Below are 16,505 nucleotides of genomic sequence, written 5' to 3'. Positions count from 1 at the left end.
CACAAGTGAAATTTCTCACCGGAGCAGGACGACTACCAAGTCCCACATATAGTCATACATCACCAGAGCATGAAATTCTTCTCAGGGAGCCCAGGACGACTACAAGCCCCACATATAGCATACATCACAGAGATGACTAATTTCTCAGGAGACAGGACGACCTACAAGTCCACATTATCAGTCATACACTCACCACGAGATGACCAATTTCTCAGGAGCAGGACGACTACAAGTCCACACTATCACGTCATACATCACCAGAGATGACCACATTTCTCAGGAGAGCGACTACTACAAAGTCCACATATAGTCATCATCACCAGGACGCATGAAATTTCTCCAGTAAGATAGGATAATCAGCCCATCAATTGTCATGGTAAAAGTCACGTCGTCCCCCAGCGGTCTTTGACCCCCAGAGAGGAGACTATGAGTCACTCAATTTCGCGTCATATCTCCATCGCGCACGAGGTCTATCCCACCTCCCCCCCCCCCCTTCGCCACCTCCCTTCGCCTCCCACCACCACCATCCCATTTTTGTGACGACCTTACATTGAGGTTGTCCAAAATGATTTTTGTTTGGACGAGAGGTTTCAAGTGATAGCTCGCCCATGAAATATGACCCGCAACAATTGGAGTGACTCATACGTCTCTCTTCTCAGACTGGACGTCTCCCCCTTACGTGACTTTTCCCATAACAATTGTATTCTATCTTATCTATCTTACTGAGAAATTTCATCTCTGTGCCGATGGGCTTCATGCACTACTATGTCCGGACTTGTAGGTAGTCCTTCTCCTTGAGAAATTTCATTCTTCTGTGACTGGTATGACTATATCGTGCGACTTGTAGTCGTCCTCTTCCCTGAATTAAATTTTTCATCTCTGGTCGTGATGTATGACTATCATGTGGACTTTTGGTAGTCGTTCCTTCTCCTGGAGGAAATTTCATTCCTTCTGTGATGTTATGACTTTATCCATGTGGACCTGTAGTCCGTCCTCTCTGAGAAATTTTCATCTCTGTGGGGCCCCCCCCCCCCCCTCTCCCCTGTCCCAATCACCCCCCTATATGCCGGACTTTGTCAGTTCGTCTCTGCTCCTGAGAACATTTCATCTTTGTGGATGTCATGGACTATATGTGGACTTGTAGTCGTTCCTCTCCTGAGTTAACATTTCATCTCTGTCGATGTACCATTGGACTATATGTGGGACTTTGTAGTCGTCCTTCTCCTGAGAATTTTCCATTCTCTGGTGATGGTATTTACTATATGTGCGACTTGTACAGTCGTCCTCTTTCCTGAGAAATTCTTCATCTCTCTGTGATGTATTGACCTATATTGTGGACTTGTAGTCGTCCTCTCCTGAGAAATTTTCATTCTTCTTGTGATGTATTGACTATATGTGGACTTTGGTCAAGTCGGGTCCTTTCTTCCTGAGGGAAATTTCATTCTCTGGTGTTGTAACTGACTATACACTGTGGACTTGTAGTCGTCCTTCTCCTGAGTAAATTTTTTACATCTCTGTGATTTGGTATTTAATCTATTATTTGGACTTGTAGTCGTCCTCTCTGAGAATTTTCATCTCTGTTTTTTTTTTGATTGATCCATTGTATGTTTTTTTTTTTTTATGAGCTTATATTGTGGAACTTGTTAGGTCAGTCCTCTCCTGGAAATTTTTTCATCTCTGTGATTGTATGGACTATATGTAATCTTGTATATGTCGTCTCTTTCCTGAGAAATTTCTTATCTTCTGTGATGTATTTGATCTTATGTGATTTCTTTGTTAGTTAGTCCTCTTCCTGAGTAAATGTTTCATTCTTCTGTTTTTGATGTATGTTCTCTATATGTGGACTTTGTAGTTCTGCCTTTTCCTGAGAAATTTTCATCTCTGTTTGGGATGACATGTATTGACTATATGTTGGGACTTGTTTAGTCTCTTCGCCTTTGTCCTCTTCATTTACTGAGTAAATTTCATCTCTGGTGGATATGTATGCTTATATGTGACCTGTACGTCGTCCTCTTACCTTGAGAAATTTCATCTCTGTTTGATTGTATGACTATTATGTGGTACTGTAGGTCGTCTCTCCTGAGGAAATTTTCATCTCTGCTTACATACCTGATATACACCTGAACATCAGCAGGAGAGGACTCTTTAAAGTAGAGACACTACATACTGATATACACCTGAACATCAGCAGGAGAGGACTCTTTAAAGTAGAGACACTACATACTGATATACACCTGAACATCAGCAGGAGAGGACTCTTTAAAGTAGAGACACTACATACTGATATACACCTGAACATCAGCAGGAGAGGACTCTTTAAAGTAGAGACACTACATACTGATATACACCTGAAAATGAGCACAATAGGGCCTCTAACAAGTGATTTGTCAAATATCAAACTATAAATCACCAAAATCGAAAATTGACAGGTATTATCACTGTAAACAAATAATATCCTTTTGTAATCTTTATGTAATGTAATCATTTTTTGAAGCCAGATTGCGAAAGGCACCTTTACAGCCTTCAGGTTTTGTTATTGACTCAATGTTCTGTCAGTGGTTCATTTATCTATATTTCAATATTTAATGCGTACCTACAGTCGGGTGATCAATTGCTGAAAGCATATTCGTTTATTATTATATTAACCTACATTACTGCAGCTGTCACTGAAAGCCCTATCCTTTGCCTGACAAAGCCAAGTCAAAGCCAATCACATTAACGTCCAGTCTATGGGGGTAAACAGTGCTCATGACTGATGGGTTTTAAATTGATGGCGGAAATATGGAGATCATTGTATGAGTCATAAATTGATAATATAATCCAACAATTATATCGGTGTTGTTTTTCTAATTATTGTTTTTGAGACATTAAAGCACTTGCTGTTTGTTCAATGCCCAAAATAAATTACCGATGACATGCCTCTTGTGACTTTATGAGTTATGACTCCTGTCTGTCAGGAACAATGCCAGATGTCGAACAACGTTATTATTAGAGCTCGGATGGATGGATGTGTCGACAAAACAGGAGACTGCTGTCAACAGTTTGGTTTTTGAACAATGTCATTTTTTGTGCCTACAACAAACCAAATATGAACCAAAGTGTTGGCAAATCACACATTTCCATAATAGCGATACGTAACAGTTTATGAAAGCAATGACAAATGATGCATGGCCGATAAGTTGCTCAGTACAGAAAATATTCACATGAGCAATTAAGAATTCAACGAGAAAATAATATATTTTGCCTCAATGTATGCATGCCAGAGTCCTGCATCGGGTCGGGTATCCGCGGGTACCCGACGGGTGACCCGCAAAAAAGGTGATTCGCGGGTGGTATTTTTTCAAACGCTTTTTTCCGGGTTCGGTTCTGGGTAAAACAAAGGTGATGCGGGTCGGGTTGCGGGTGTTGCATAATAAATATATTTAAATAATAATAATTTAGTTTAATGTTTAAATCCTCAGACCTCTCCCCCGCGGGACCGAGCATAATAATAACCTCTGCAGCGCATCAATCTGCTGCTGAGCGCGCCACATTCTGAATGGCTGAGGTGAAGCTCTCTAGCGGAGAATACAGCATTTTCAATAACTCTTCCTCAAGAGCGAAATCCAACGTCTGGGAGGCTTTTGGTGTCATCCTAACATCCCACGCTTTTTGAGCCAAATATGCAACTGCGTGTGTTAATAATTGCACGTTTTCACTGCTCATATATATGCGGGTTCGGGGCGGGTTCGGTATTGCACGTCGCGGGTGCGGGGCGGGAGCGGGTCTTGAAAATCAGACCCGTGCAGGACTCTGATGCATGCCTCGTATTCAGGCTATTTTCGCCTCTATACTTTGCTCCCCTGCAGTCTGACTGAAGGTATTCTGATGCTGTTTCTGATTTAGTTTGAAGGATACCAGAAAAAAACTGCACATCACGTTGTTTTTAATGAATACAAATGGACAAGCAACCTCCTTTCCAAGCAAGGGAAGTGCAAGGATAGGGTCAGGGTAAGAGCACTGCAAAGCTTCCGGTTTATGTTTTGCAACCGTGGTCTTTCACAAACTTACATCATGTAACAGACTGCGTGACCTCAACTCATTTCCTCTCGGATACATATAACACTAGGTAAAAGCAGATTATAACGAGTACAACTTGTTAATGTAGCGGCTTAAGTGTGTTTTGCAGAGGAACACAGGTTTAGAACGAGATTGATCATCAGAAAAATATGAAAATATCTTGTGTCCGTCTTTAAGAAGTGCTTAAGTCAGCAGTTGTTAAGCAAAACAATTAAAATGTTTACTTGACTAATGTTTTGGGACCAGTTAGTTTTGGATTAGTTGGTGTTTCTGGTATTTGGCTAGGCTTGTTTTTTTTTACTGTTGTATTTGTTTCTTTATAATACATCAACTCAATTATTGAAGTGCTAGTTATATATACCGTAAATACTTTCTGTTTGGTGTCTAGGCCTCAATTCTCAGCCTCAGACAGTTTACCGGTGTGTCCCATTTCACAAACCTCCATTATATCTTATGATTTTACTTGTATTTGTAACTGTTTGTGAATTACTTGAATAGCATTTAGGTACATGTTGATGCATTGGCTTAAACAAACATGTGGCATGAAGTCCAGACAACATCCAAATAACTCTTATTTGTAATCCACATTTTGGACGGTTTGGAAAACACTCAAATGGTATGTGGATGATTTTGGAAGGACATGACCCAGTTCAGTCATTCAAGATTTTGGATTTGGGATTCGAAACTGTTGCCTAATGACGGTCACCCGTCAGCTGACAACGTGAAAATCCATGTTACTGTGTCAGTTTCAATACAGCTGACAGGATTACATTATGTATACGCCTCGTTGGCTTTATTCAGAACAGTAATGAGCCACGGGGCGATGCATCTTTAACCATGTATGAGAATCCGCTCTGTGTCGGTGTAGTTTCTAACCTTTAGGCTTTAGAGACACTAAACAGTAATAACACGTGGCTAAGAAGTGTGTGAGCCTCATACTGATCGAGGGCTTATTTAAAAAGACACACACACACACACACACACACACACACACACACACACACACACACACACACACACACACACACACACACACACACACACACACACACACACACACACACACACACACACACACACAATTATTCATAAGCATCGGCATTCCATCAATTATCCGACAGGAGCAGGTGAAACAAAATCCATGAACTCTCGAGTCAATGAAGTCAACGAACTCTGACCTTTTCACCCATCCTTAACCAGCGACACTAATCAGACAGCTGTACCTACATCCACAATAAGAGCAAGCAAGGGAGCTGCACGGTCACGTAGTCCAACGTCTGAACATGTTCAAAAGCCTCCCAATGTCCCACGCAGATTAGAAAAACAACGCCAGCAGAAGAACGAGGGGATGGGTGTGAAAGAGAGTGATAAAGAGGGTGTGCACACATCACTTATCTGCCACTGAAGCCGTGTGCACCGCCGGCAAATAGATCTGTCAGACCGGAGCGTTTCAAGGCTCCTGAGGGGAAACTCAATAAAAAAAGGGAACCCCAGTTTCTCGGGCCAAAGTAAATAGGCGTTGAGCGTGACATTATTGATAGGCCATAAACTAACAGTGCTGTTGCTTCTCAGTGTCAGTCAGAGCAGTCGGCACCACTGTCACTTCCTGTCATTGAGCTGGATTGTTTTCCTTGTATCAGGATGGGAAATTGAGCTTGAAAATCAACACACAGTCAAGTAGAGTCAACACCTTTTTAAAGAGGCCATATTGGGCTTTTGGCTGGTTGCCCTTTCATCTAGTGCAGCGGTTTTCAAAGTGTGAGGCGCGCCTCCCCTGGGGGGCGCCAGAGAGCTTCAGGGGAGGCGCAGCGTGAGACACAAAAGAACGAGAAAAAGACGAATAAAGTGACACTTGCCCACTTTTGTCTGTCTGTGGAGACCGAGTTCCCCCACCTCGCCAAAAAGGCTGTAAAAGTGCTCATTCCCTTCACCTCCACCTACCTGTGTGAGTGCAGGTTTTCCGCATTGACTTTGATCAAAAGCAAGTACCGGTCAAGGCTGCAGCCAGAGTATGATCTGCGTTTATTCCTCTGTGCACCAAAGACGCAGACTCATTGTTCCCACTAAAGTAGGGGTGAGTGTAATAAGGAGGCAAAGTTGACGCTCAGTGTGTTGCCGGGAGCATACAAGGATGTATCCACGATGTTGAAAATGTAAAAAAAAATATGTCTTGAGAACACGGTGTGCGGAAATATACGNATTGGACTCCTTTGTTTACTTCCATAACATAGTGACATCACAATGTAACGCTTGTTCTTCTATTGTTTAGCGCTCCAACACACACTTGGGACTGGGCTCTGGTTAGAGCCCAGTCCCAAGTGTGTGTTGGAGCGCTAAACAATAGAAGAACAAGCGTTACATTGTGATGTCACTATGTTATGGAAGTAAACAAAGGAGTCCAATGAAGGCGTTTACGTGCACAAAAACCTATAGAACACACTTCAGGAAACGGAAACGCAAAAAGCATGATTAACCCTTTCAGCCAATTTAAATGTCTGGATGTAAAGATCAACTCTTCCCCATCAGTCTGTTCATATTTTCTTATAGGGATATTCCAAGTTTTTTTTTTTTTTACTTTTTCGTATAGCAAACATAAAAAGGTTTTGAGTGAGTGAGCCGGCTGCAGTCTGTATACACAGGGGCTCTGAACCCTCTGCTGTTCTCCCATTCCTCGAGTTTCTGCTGATATGTAGCTGCTGGATTAGTTTGCATAAAGCATCATCTCTTTTGCATTACCATCCCAAGATGTGGATGAGAAGCAGTGGCCGTATATCTGAACCACATTAATATTAACGCAGCCTTTCATTTGACTTTTTTTTGCAATAACTCCCTATAGTGCCAAAAGGAGCTGGCAACATACATTTTAAATCAACCTGTCTGAAGTGTAAAGCCAGGAATGTGGGCATTTTCACACAAACGCACACATTGACAAACTACCTCCAGGGACAGAAGAATTAATAATTCATATGCATTTCCGGCACGACTTGTGTGTTCTCTTTTATGACATCTGTGAAAGCCAGAGAGAAACGCAGCCTATGGGAGGGAGATCTGAGGCGTCATTACAGCCCGCAATAACGCTGCAGCCCTCTTAATGAAGTAGAAGATGGATTGACGCTGGCCGGGGTTATTGCTATTCAGAGAGCCCTCCCCATCTCTCTGCACAGGGTGAGCAGGACACTGAGAGGCATGCAGAGAAAACAGAGGACACAGAGGCTAATGAAGGGACCTCGCTGGACATCCAGAATCCCTTCCCCGTGATTCCACCTTCAGTCTGCAGCAGACACCCCCTCCTCCCCAAGGCCAGCAGCTCTTATTATCTGCCATGCAACAGCCCCTGATTTAGGCCTGCTCATTGCTGCGAGGCCTCCTCCAGATAGGCCTTGTTTATCACCGAGAATCTTCTTTCTCCACAGATGCACACAGTGCCATGAAATAAAGATGAGAGCGGTGTCCTTTTACCCTCATTAAAAACTGGACAGATTCCCGGGCATACAGTAAGCTCTCCATGCATCCCGGCTCTTAACAACAGTCGCAGGGTTCATCTTAGGAGGCCAATGTTTCCATGGCAAAGCATTACATCTGGCTCGTGGCTTATTAAAGTTTCAGATGCACACTTGATAATGGTCAGAAAGACCACATCTGTTTACTTTCTAAACGCTCTCCGTCCTTTCTACTCTGTGCTTTGCTTGCTTTATAGGCTGCTCGCATGTCCATGAGTTCCCTTTGTTCACTTCAAAACTGCACTTACGTTGAGTGATGAGCCTTCTCAGACAAGGCGGCCAACTCAACTTTGTCTGAGAATGGTGCTTTCTTTGCTCGGTAATAGACATGACCCTGTGCTGTTTGTTTCTGGCACATGATCGAGGGAGGAAACAGGCAATAGATTGTTTACTGAGCTGCAACACCGGAGGAGGGGTTTACCCTTAATAACACTTCTGTCTCTATTGGACATGTTGTTGTATTTATTTATTGTATTTATGTGTTGTCTAGACTTTTGCATGAAATGTGGACCATTAGATGCCTCGATCAGCAACAATCAGTACATTCAAAAGCTGCATTTTATATTGAAAAAACATTTGGTAAATCATTACAAATTGAAGACTGTGGACATCCTGTAGAGCAGGAGCAAGTTCACTGGTCCCGATCAATGCCAGTAAAGTGTCCCCCCCCCCACCCCCCCACCCGGGAGTAGAGAAATGAAACTGAAATTAAGAAGCACTTTCAGCGCGCTATGCATGGGGCCCCCTTGAGGGGGTTTCCCGACATGTCGTTACAGTCAATTAAAGGGTGTTTCATGTTGTCGTTGCTGTGGACCTTCTTAATCTACCTTCTTTGGGGGCCCCCTTCTGGTCCGAGCACTTGCCTGCCTTGCCTGTTGGCAAACTGTTCCCCTGTATACACACACACACATTCAATACATACAGTATGGTGGCTTGAACTAGTGGGAGAAATGGCACTGTTTGTCTGTAGACAATGCCTTGAACCCCGGCACAGAAGGTAGCCTATTAGAAGCATTAGAAAGTCGAGGTAAACTTGCGGTTAACTTGCAATGCTTGCCACGCTCGCGCAGACAAGTAAATATGCAAGTTCATTCTCACAACGCGTCAGACACAAGAAAATATACATTAATTTACATCCGGACCAAACTGATTTGCAGTTTGGTCCGGAGTTTGAGAAGGCCTGCTGTAGAGTCACATAATTATACCATCTACATTCATTATTTCCACGTATTGCAAGAGAAACTCAACGGCAGCAGTGAGAGGGTTAAAACACTCTCCTTGTTATTCCATTTGGTAAGATGCATATCAGACTGATTATTGTATTAAATTCAAGCCGCTGTTCAGCTCATCTAGACCTGTTCCTGTGTAAGATTTGCAGTATTAAAGGATTGAAGAGGCACTTTTCAGTAATGCACTTCCATAAATGTAGCAGACTCGAGAGATTAACAAAAAAAATCTGAGGCAGAGATATCCTGACTTTTACAGCCTGTTTTTTTTATACTCCTGCCTGAGAAACACCCTGTATGTTATGTAGGTTGGAGTGTGTGAGAGAGAAACTCCCTCTGGAGGACACGCAGGGATGGTAGCCTTTGCCGACATGCACAGAAACCTATATAACACACAGAGGAAAGGGAACACATCAAAGAGCATAATAAGGCCTTTTTAAAGCTTCATCCTTGGTGGAAATTTGCCATAATGTGCGTCCTATTTTAGTTTATCGTCTCCATTCTTTTACTATTGTGAGTGGTCAGTCTTTTTCATTTTGGATTTACATTTTAAAACTCCACTCCAGTTCATTATAAACTTGAAATCTAGTTCCAAGTGGAGTGAAGCCTCAGGCACCTACAGTACAGTATGTTGTGGAGCTGCCAATTGGCAAAAATTGAATAATGTAGCTTTAATATTTAAAGGTCCCATGTCATGCTTTTCCGGTTATCACCCGTCCCCTTGTGTGTTATGAAGGTTTTTCTGCGTGTAAACGGTCTGCAGAGTGACAAACCCTCAAAGTACACCCTGTAGGGAGTAAAACTCTAACGGCCCGTCTACACTACAGGCATCGAAAAATGCTTTCAACGCTTCGCCCATTCATTTGAATGGGGTGACGTAGAAGATTTTTAATCTTCGCCGAACTGCATTGTGGGGAGCATGGCATGGCTTTGCAAGCATCACGAGCATCTATCGGCATCAAAAGTTGAACAATGTTCAACTTTTGAGGCTCGATGCTTGGCAGCAGCCAATCAAATCCCGTTTATGCAAATCCCGCCAGTGCAAGCGCAGCCAATCAAACCGCGTGCAAGCTGGGAGAGCCAGACCGCAGTTCATATCCTCATATTCCAAACGAGATATTACGGTAGCAAATCACCCGGTTCTTTACGACCAGAACTATTTACCGGGATACAAACCGGAGGAACCAGGNCCCCGTAGATTCGGTAGCGATACTGCGGCCACCTCAAAGAGTCCGAGGCCGTCTTGAAGCACTTCGCCCCACCCGTTTTAGAACCCGTACGCTTCTACCGAATTCGTACCGGAGTGCTTACAGGCGCCTACCAACGGGATGCTAGTCCTCGGCTTAACTTTAAAGGAAATAGCACACGAGGTAGACCAACAAAATAAACGTGTTGTTTAGTACATTTGTATAGATACATTTAGATTTGGGTTAAACGACAAAGACAACTTGGACTTCCTTAGTTATGATATAATAAACTTCCGCCTCAACTGTCCTCAACAACAACGATAACTTTGGTTGTAGCTGCCTCTTTTTGAAGAAAATTATAGAAGATGTATATCTTCTGCCTCTTCTTTCTTGTTCAGACTTTATAGTCATGTCATAGAATTATGAAATGATGAGCAAAACACAATGAAAAGCAACGGTCAACATAAAGAAATTACGATTACATTTACAACGGAAACGACACACCCCGAAACGCAAAGTAGAAGCACGCTTTAAGTGTTAAAGGATAGCACACAGTAAGCCCACAGTTAAAGCGGCCTGTCACACTGTCCCGAATGCTAACCTAACGAAACCGTCGAAATAATTAGATGTTATAAATTTCAACCGGTTTCGTTTAGGTTAGACAATTCGACAGGACAGGTGACAGGGCCTTTAACTGTGGGCTAACCTGTGTGCTTATACCTTAACACTCTAACAGCGTGCTCTACGTTTGGTTTGGTGTGTGTTTCCGTTGTAAAATGTAATGTAAATTCTTATGTTGCGGGTTGCTTTCGATGTGCGTTTAAACTAATAACAATTATAATCTATGCACGATGAGCTATAAAAGTCTGAAACAAGAAGATGAAAGAGGCAGAAATATACGATCTTTCTATAATCAAAAGAGGCAGTACGAACAAAGGCTATCGTTTTTGTTGGAGGACCAGTGTGAGCGGAAGTTTATATACTAATATAGGAAAAGTCCAAGTGTCTTGTGTTTAAACCCAATAACGGCAACAACACAACTCCTCTATAAATTCCTCCCGATGTTGTTACGATCAGAGCCGAATTTGAACATTTCCTTAATCGTGCGTCCATCGGGTGTCAATTTCGGGACAGTGTGACAGGGGCTTTAACCTTTACATGTTGAAACGTGATTGCAAAACAGTTCAATGGATTTGTTTTGTTGTTACCTGTTATGTTAATGACCTTCCTATTGGTATCATTTTTGAACACATTGCTAATAATGTTTTCCTTTCTTCTTTCCGGTCGCATGCTGATCTCTTCATTGCCTTATATGGATTAGGTGAGTACAAGTATTCATTTGATGTTCAGTTAATAACACGGAATAACAAAGGTCTGTGTAAATGTCAACATCCGGTCGCAGAACCAGGATGTGAGTTCTGTTCCTATCTCTTTCCTATTTTCCTATGTCATAATAATGTTTTCAATCAGCCTTCATGTTAGTGATGAACATACATCGTTCCCTGGTATACATAAGGGTCTATGCAAGTCAAAAATAGACCCTTTATTGTGTGTCCAATCTCACATTGAAGGAAAATATGGATTTACAATTAAATGAAAAATATGACGTACACAAACTTTTGAGAAAGGCTTGACAACTTTGGAATACTCCTCTCATTGCTTACTTGTAGAAGTACATTTTTTGTTTACGTGTTAAGACTTTTTGAGTCCATTTATATAAAACTAGGATGTGTTTGATAATCTTTCGAAAGTCTTAAAGATGTTAAAAGACATTATTATTTTGTATTTAAAATATCTAAATATCTATTTTTTGAATAATTATTATATTACATAACACATCAGGTTCGGTGAACCAAGATGCTCCGTTCAGATTTACATGGAAAATGACACGGAAAGATTTGTTTAAATATTGTGGCATGGCTAAAACTGGTGTAGACATTGTATAAAAGGACGTTTATTGTGCTTCAAACTTCACTATATTTGAGTTATTGTGTTAAACGTAATTCATTAAAGAGTCTAATATAGTTAGAAATCTACCTTTCATGAAGCTGTACAAAACTTGTAGGAAACAATAACAGCAGAAAGTCAAACCCACTGCTTTGAAAAAAACGGTGATGCAGTACGTGATGAGAACATGTTGACAATGATTAAATGTTGAAGTCAAGAAAAACAAACGTAAAAGCTTGGATGGTAAAGTATGCTGTAATGGAGAAACTTTCCCTGATTGAACTCACAATATCTGAAATGGATCAGCAGCAGCCTTGCTTTTGTCTCGATGATAATGGACAGGGCCGGCCCTGACCAATTTGCTGCCCTAGGCAAGATTTTAGCTGGCGCCCCCCGCCCCCCAAATGCAGACACTCACTATGACTTGCGCATGCACGGTTGTGGCATGACCACCAAAACAGAAAGATATGGACACAAGATGTGTGCAACTGTATTTAGTATCCTATCCATTTGAACATGATTTAAGTGAGGGGGGGACCTCAACTCCTCTAGCCCTTAGCATTCGCCCTTATTATTCGCCTATACTTCCAATGCCGAGAGCCGGCCCTGATAATGGACGCCACATTTGGTGAATTGTCAGCATCATGTTGGTCACCAGGTAGATGCAGTTTGTTTCAGAGACACCTGAAAGCACATCTGGCCAGAACAGGAAGTCTTTTGAGGGATGACAGGCCAGATGTTGCATCAGGATGTTTTTCTGTTTGCAGCCGCAGCATTTTGTTGGAGCTGAAGACAGGAACAGATTTCCTGGCAAAAACAAATACATGATTCATGTCCGCTGCTCCATCGCTGACAAACAAAGGATGGCTTTTCTTTGGATAAAGTTTGTTCAACACCAAAGAGGGACATGATGTTTGAGTAATGCAGCCGAGTCTTTGACCAGCATCTCTTTTTGAATCAAAAAGGGACATTTAGAAGTTAATTGGTTCTACAAGTAGCCTGGGTTTTCGTCATAATGGTCAAATAAATCCTACTTTCCAGTGGATTATGCTGAGAAATAGTGTTTTATACAGAAAATACAATCTGAAACGCATGCAATAAGAAGAGGGCAATTCATTTTTTAAAAGGTTATGTTTATCCTGAACCATGGAGCTGATATTTTGGTTAGTGTGCTGATGTATTTGTGGTGTAATCAAACATACGACACGTAGTCCTGGTGCGAGTTAATTTGCTAAATTACTCTATCAAAGCTATCCAACGGTGCATTCATTTGAGTGCACCCTTCTGCACTGAGGGACAAAATAAACCAAATGACAGTTAAAAAAATGTTATTCTTCTTCTTCTTCTTCTCCACTGCTACAGCGCAGTATTCAGTGTTGCTGCTGAGCTGTGTGTGATCCTCCACAGGGCATCATTGACACTGACAGTAACTCCTGCCTCCTGAAGTCAGGGGGCAGAGCGCTGGGTCATCTGACAATCTGATTTCCACGTCCCTGAGAAACGTACACCATCTGTGTCTCTGTCCTCGTCAGACACGTCTCCCTGCGAGTGTCCCGCCTGCAGTCCCTTCAGCAGGAGGAGGGAAGGAGGTCACTGATATCGCCTGAATCAAGATTAGTCTGCCATAGCAGTGCTCGGCTTAAATGTGCAGATGAGAGCACAAAGCCCAGGAGTAATTTTACACATTACTAGATGTAGCTGGAGATATCCGTCCCCTTCCGCCTACACGGGGCCATCTGGGTGTCGAGGGCAACACACTTTCAAGTTTACTTTCACCAGTTTTCTCTTTGGGAGTTCAGTGATATTAAGTAACAGAGAGGCTGGTGTTGTTGTGAGTTGGTGTGTGTCATCATGGTGAATGTGCTTCTGGAGACATCTACTGTAGCAGGAGTCGGCATTTTACCACTTCTGGTTCCCCCGTCTCATATTCCACAGTTTTTTTAACGTGTTGTTAAGAGACCTGAAATAAGATCTCTAGTTAAAAAAAACTGAATAGATTTTCGCATCAACATCAACTAGGCAGTAAATAACCCACTGGCTAAGCCTTAACCTTTTGTTTCATACAAATGGAGATTGCTAACGGGTAACAAAATGAAACTACTAAACTTCATCAGGCTAAACATTAGCCGCCTTTAACGGTTGTGGCGTGAAGTCATGTCACTGTGACGTATTTAGTTTGAGCTTTTTACTTCTGCCGATTTACTTTACGCTGTTGTTAATATGTGGAGATTATCTTGTCCCAAAAAACGTATAAGTATCATAAACTTGTGTTTGATACAGATCTGAATTTCTGAAGTATTCAGAATTCTAATGAAACATTCCCATTGCCCTTAGTTGAGGAAACCCTTAAGACGCCAACCTCCGGGTGGGCCTACTCAAATACATCATGTTTGCACCTCTCTATAGTCTGTGAATGGTTGTTAGATATAGGGTTTAGAAAGTGGGTTAGCGGATATTGGCCTTAAAACAGTTTTAGCTGGGTTGACTTTTTAAAATTATGATCATTAGCTGAAACTTTTTAATTGGCTTGAAGCAAAATAAACCAATTACCTTTTATTTGATATGACATAAATATTTGTCTTTTGAAATCAGTTCAACCTCTGACTTTACCAACGTTTGAAACCTGACTCACCTGCAGGGTTTGTAATATCAACGATTTGCACTCTTTTGGGAACATCCCTAAAACCAATGGGGCTTATATTTCTTAGTAATTGACTTTAAAGTGGACCTATCATGCTATATTTGAATAATATAGTGTAGGACCATACCTATATAAGGCATATGTATCCTTTTTATTTTTCAAAATACCAAACAGATCATGCATTTTAGCCATTCCTCATTTCGCTCAATTTAACACTGTCTTTGTATCATGGGCTGATTCTGTGAGAACAGCACCACCTACAGGCCTGGCATATGTACTACATCGTCTCCAGCGCTTTCCAACGGCAATGTCCGTGGCTGTCTCCTCCTGATTGGTGGAGTTGGCCCAATAGCCGTAGCGCCACTTCTGTGACGTCATAGAAGTGTTCAAATCTGGATCAGTCTGTATCAGATCCGTTGCAGCCCCTTTTTAAGAGATTTGGGTATGGAGGGAAATAGAGAGGGTTGTGTTTTCTGACACTTGGTGAGTTCCCTGGAACACCGGGGACACATGTTCATGTAGAAAAGACGTACACAAGTGCATTTTGCATGATAGGTCCCCTTTAAAGCAGATCAGCATGACTTTAGTCCATCACGTTCCTGATGGCCGGTCATTCGTTTGGAACAAAGCAGGATTGGGGGGAAATGCACACATTACATCACATGTCATTTGTTAGAGGCTTTTATCCAAAGCTACTAACATACTCAATACTGTGGGCAATCCCCACAGGAGCAATTTGGGGTGAAGTGTCTCAGGGACACAACGACATGCTGACTGCAGTGAGACTCAAACTTGCTATCCCCTGATTCGAAGTCCAGTACACTATCCACTGAGCCACAGCCTCCCACACAACATGTCATGCCGTTTCAAAGTTGTCAGTGTTTCCTGTCTATAGCTTTTTTGTACAATAGTGTTTATTCATCAAAGCAGTTTTCCAGCAGGAGAGCTCCATCAGGGCTGAGTTGCTCGGCTGCTTTGATTGGCTCTCTTTCTAAAGGAAAGGTGCCTCACTGAGAGCTCACTAGTGTCATGAAACAGTCAGGTGTAGAGCTAAGTAGTTGTTGAAGCTCAATTAAAAGCTGAACATCTTTTGTCAAATGGGTTTTATTCCCAACTCAGCTTTAGTGCTTATCAGTCAGAGAGTTGTTAGAGCTATAGTCTTCGGGTAAACAGCGAGGAAACCCCTGCTTCATTAATTACTATTCCTTTACTGTACACTTCCTTTGAATTCTTCTGCCTTTCATATCCTTTGAAGTGATGTTTCTGTTGTTAGCATTACCAAGTTCTTTCTCAGGGCAGCTATAGTGAATTTGCTCACGAGTGTTTTTTGGAAACTTGCATATTATTTAGACCATAACATGCAAAGTTTAACAAGTTGGTATATCGGGGTGGGAGAGAAACGTCCTCCATAGGGACGTTTGGGATTTTAGCCATTGCAGACCATTGACATGCACAAAAACATCAGGAAAGGGAAAACCCAAAAAAGCATAAAATGGCCCCTTTAATCTTTTTGTGATACTTTTTTTCTACCAATTTTAAAGACATATATCATATACTGCGCATACATTATTCACATTACATTTGTTTACATACTTTAATACTTTTTTGATCTCTCGGGGAATTGAAAGTAGTTATTGCCTGAGGTCGCATGCTGTGGTTTTATTAAATATGCCAAGTGCTAGGACTGTCTTAGGGAAGAAAGCTTTTAGATGTGCAGCTCCACTAACTTGGAACAGTCTGCAAAAAGAATGGAAAATTACCAAGCTGGTACCACTACATGTTTTTAAAGCTTGGTTGGATGCTACACAACCAGATGCTGCTGGTACCTGTACATGTGGATAGATATTGAGGCCCAATCCCAAACCACTCCCTCGACCCTACCCCTCCGTGACGGAGTGAACTCCTTCTGTAGCCACACTCGCAGCTCAACGAGGCTCCCTCCTGT

General features: G+C 42.0%; 1 long non-coding RNA gene across 1 annotated transcript in view; it reads left to right on the top strand.

Annotated features, from left to right (window-relative positions):
- Positions 1-16,505, top strand: part of LOC104965139 (uncharacterized) — a 26,608-nt gene extending 10,103 nt beyond the window's left edge. The window contains exons 2-3 of the long non-coding RNA XR_800524.1: positions 5,490-5,493; positions 16,494-16,505. This is a non-coding gene — a long non-coding RNA (uncharacterized lncRNA). The remainder of the gene's footprint in view (positions 1-5,489; positions 5,494-16,493) is intronic.

Source organism: Notothenia coriiceps, unplaced genomic scaffold (assembly GCF_000735185.1).
Source record: "Notothenia coriiceps isolate Sejong01 unplaced genomic scaffold, NC01 NC01_scaffold00037244, whole genome shotgun sequence".
NCBI lineage: Eukaryota > Metazoa > Chordata > Actinopteri > Perciformes > Nototheniidae > Notothenia > Notothenia coriiceps.
The sequence above is the reverse complement of the archived record's forward strand: the minus strand, read 5'-3'. Positions and strand labels throughout refer to the sequence as shown.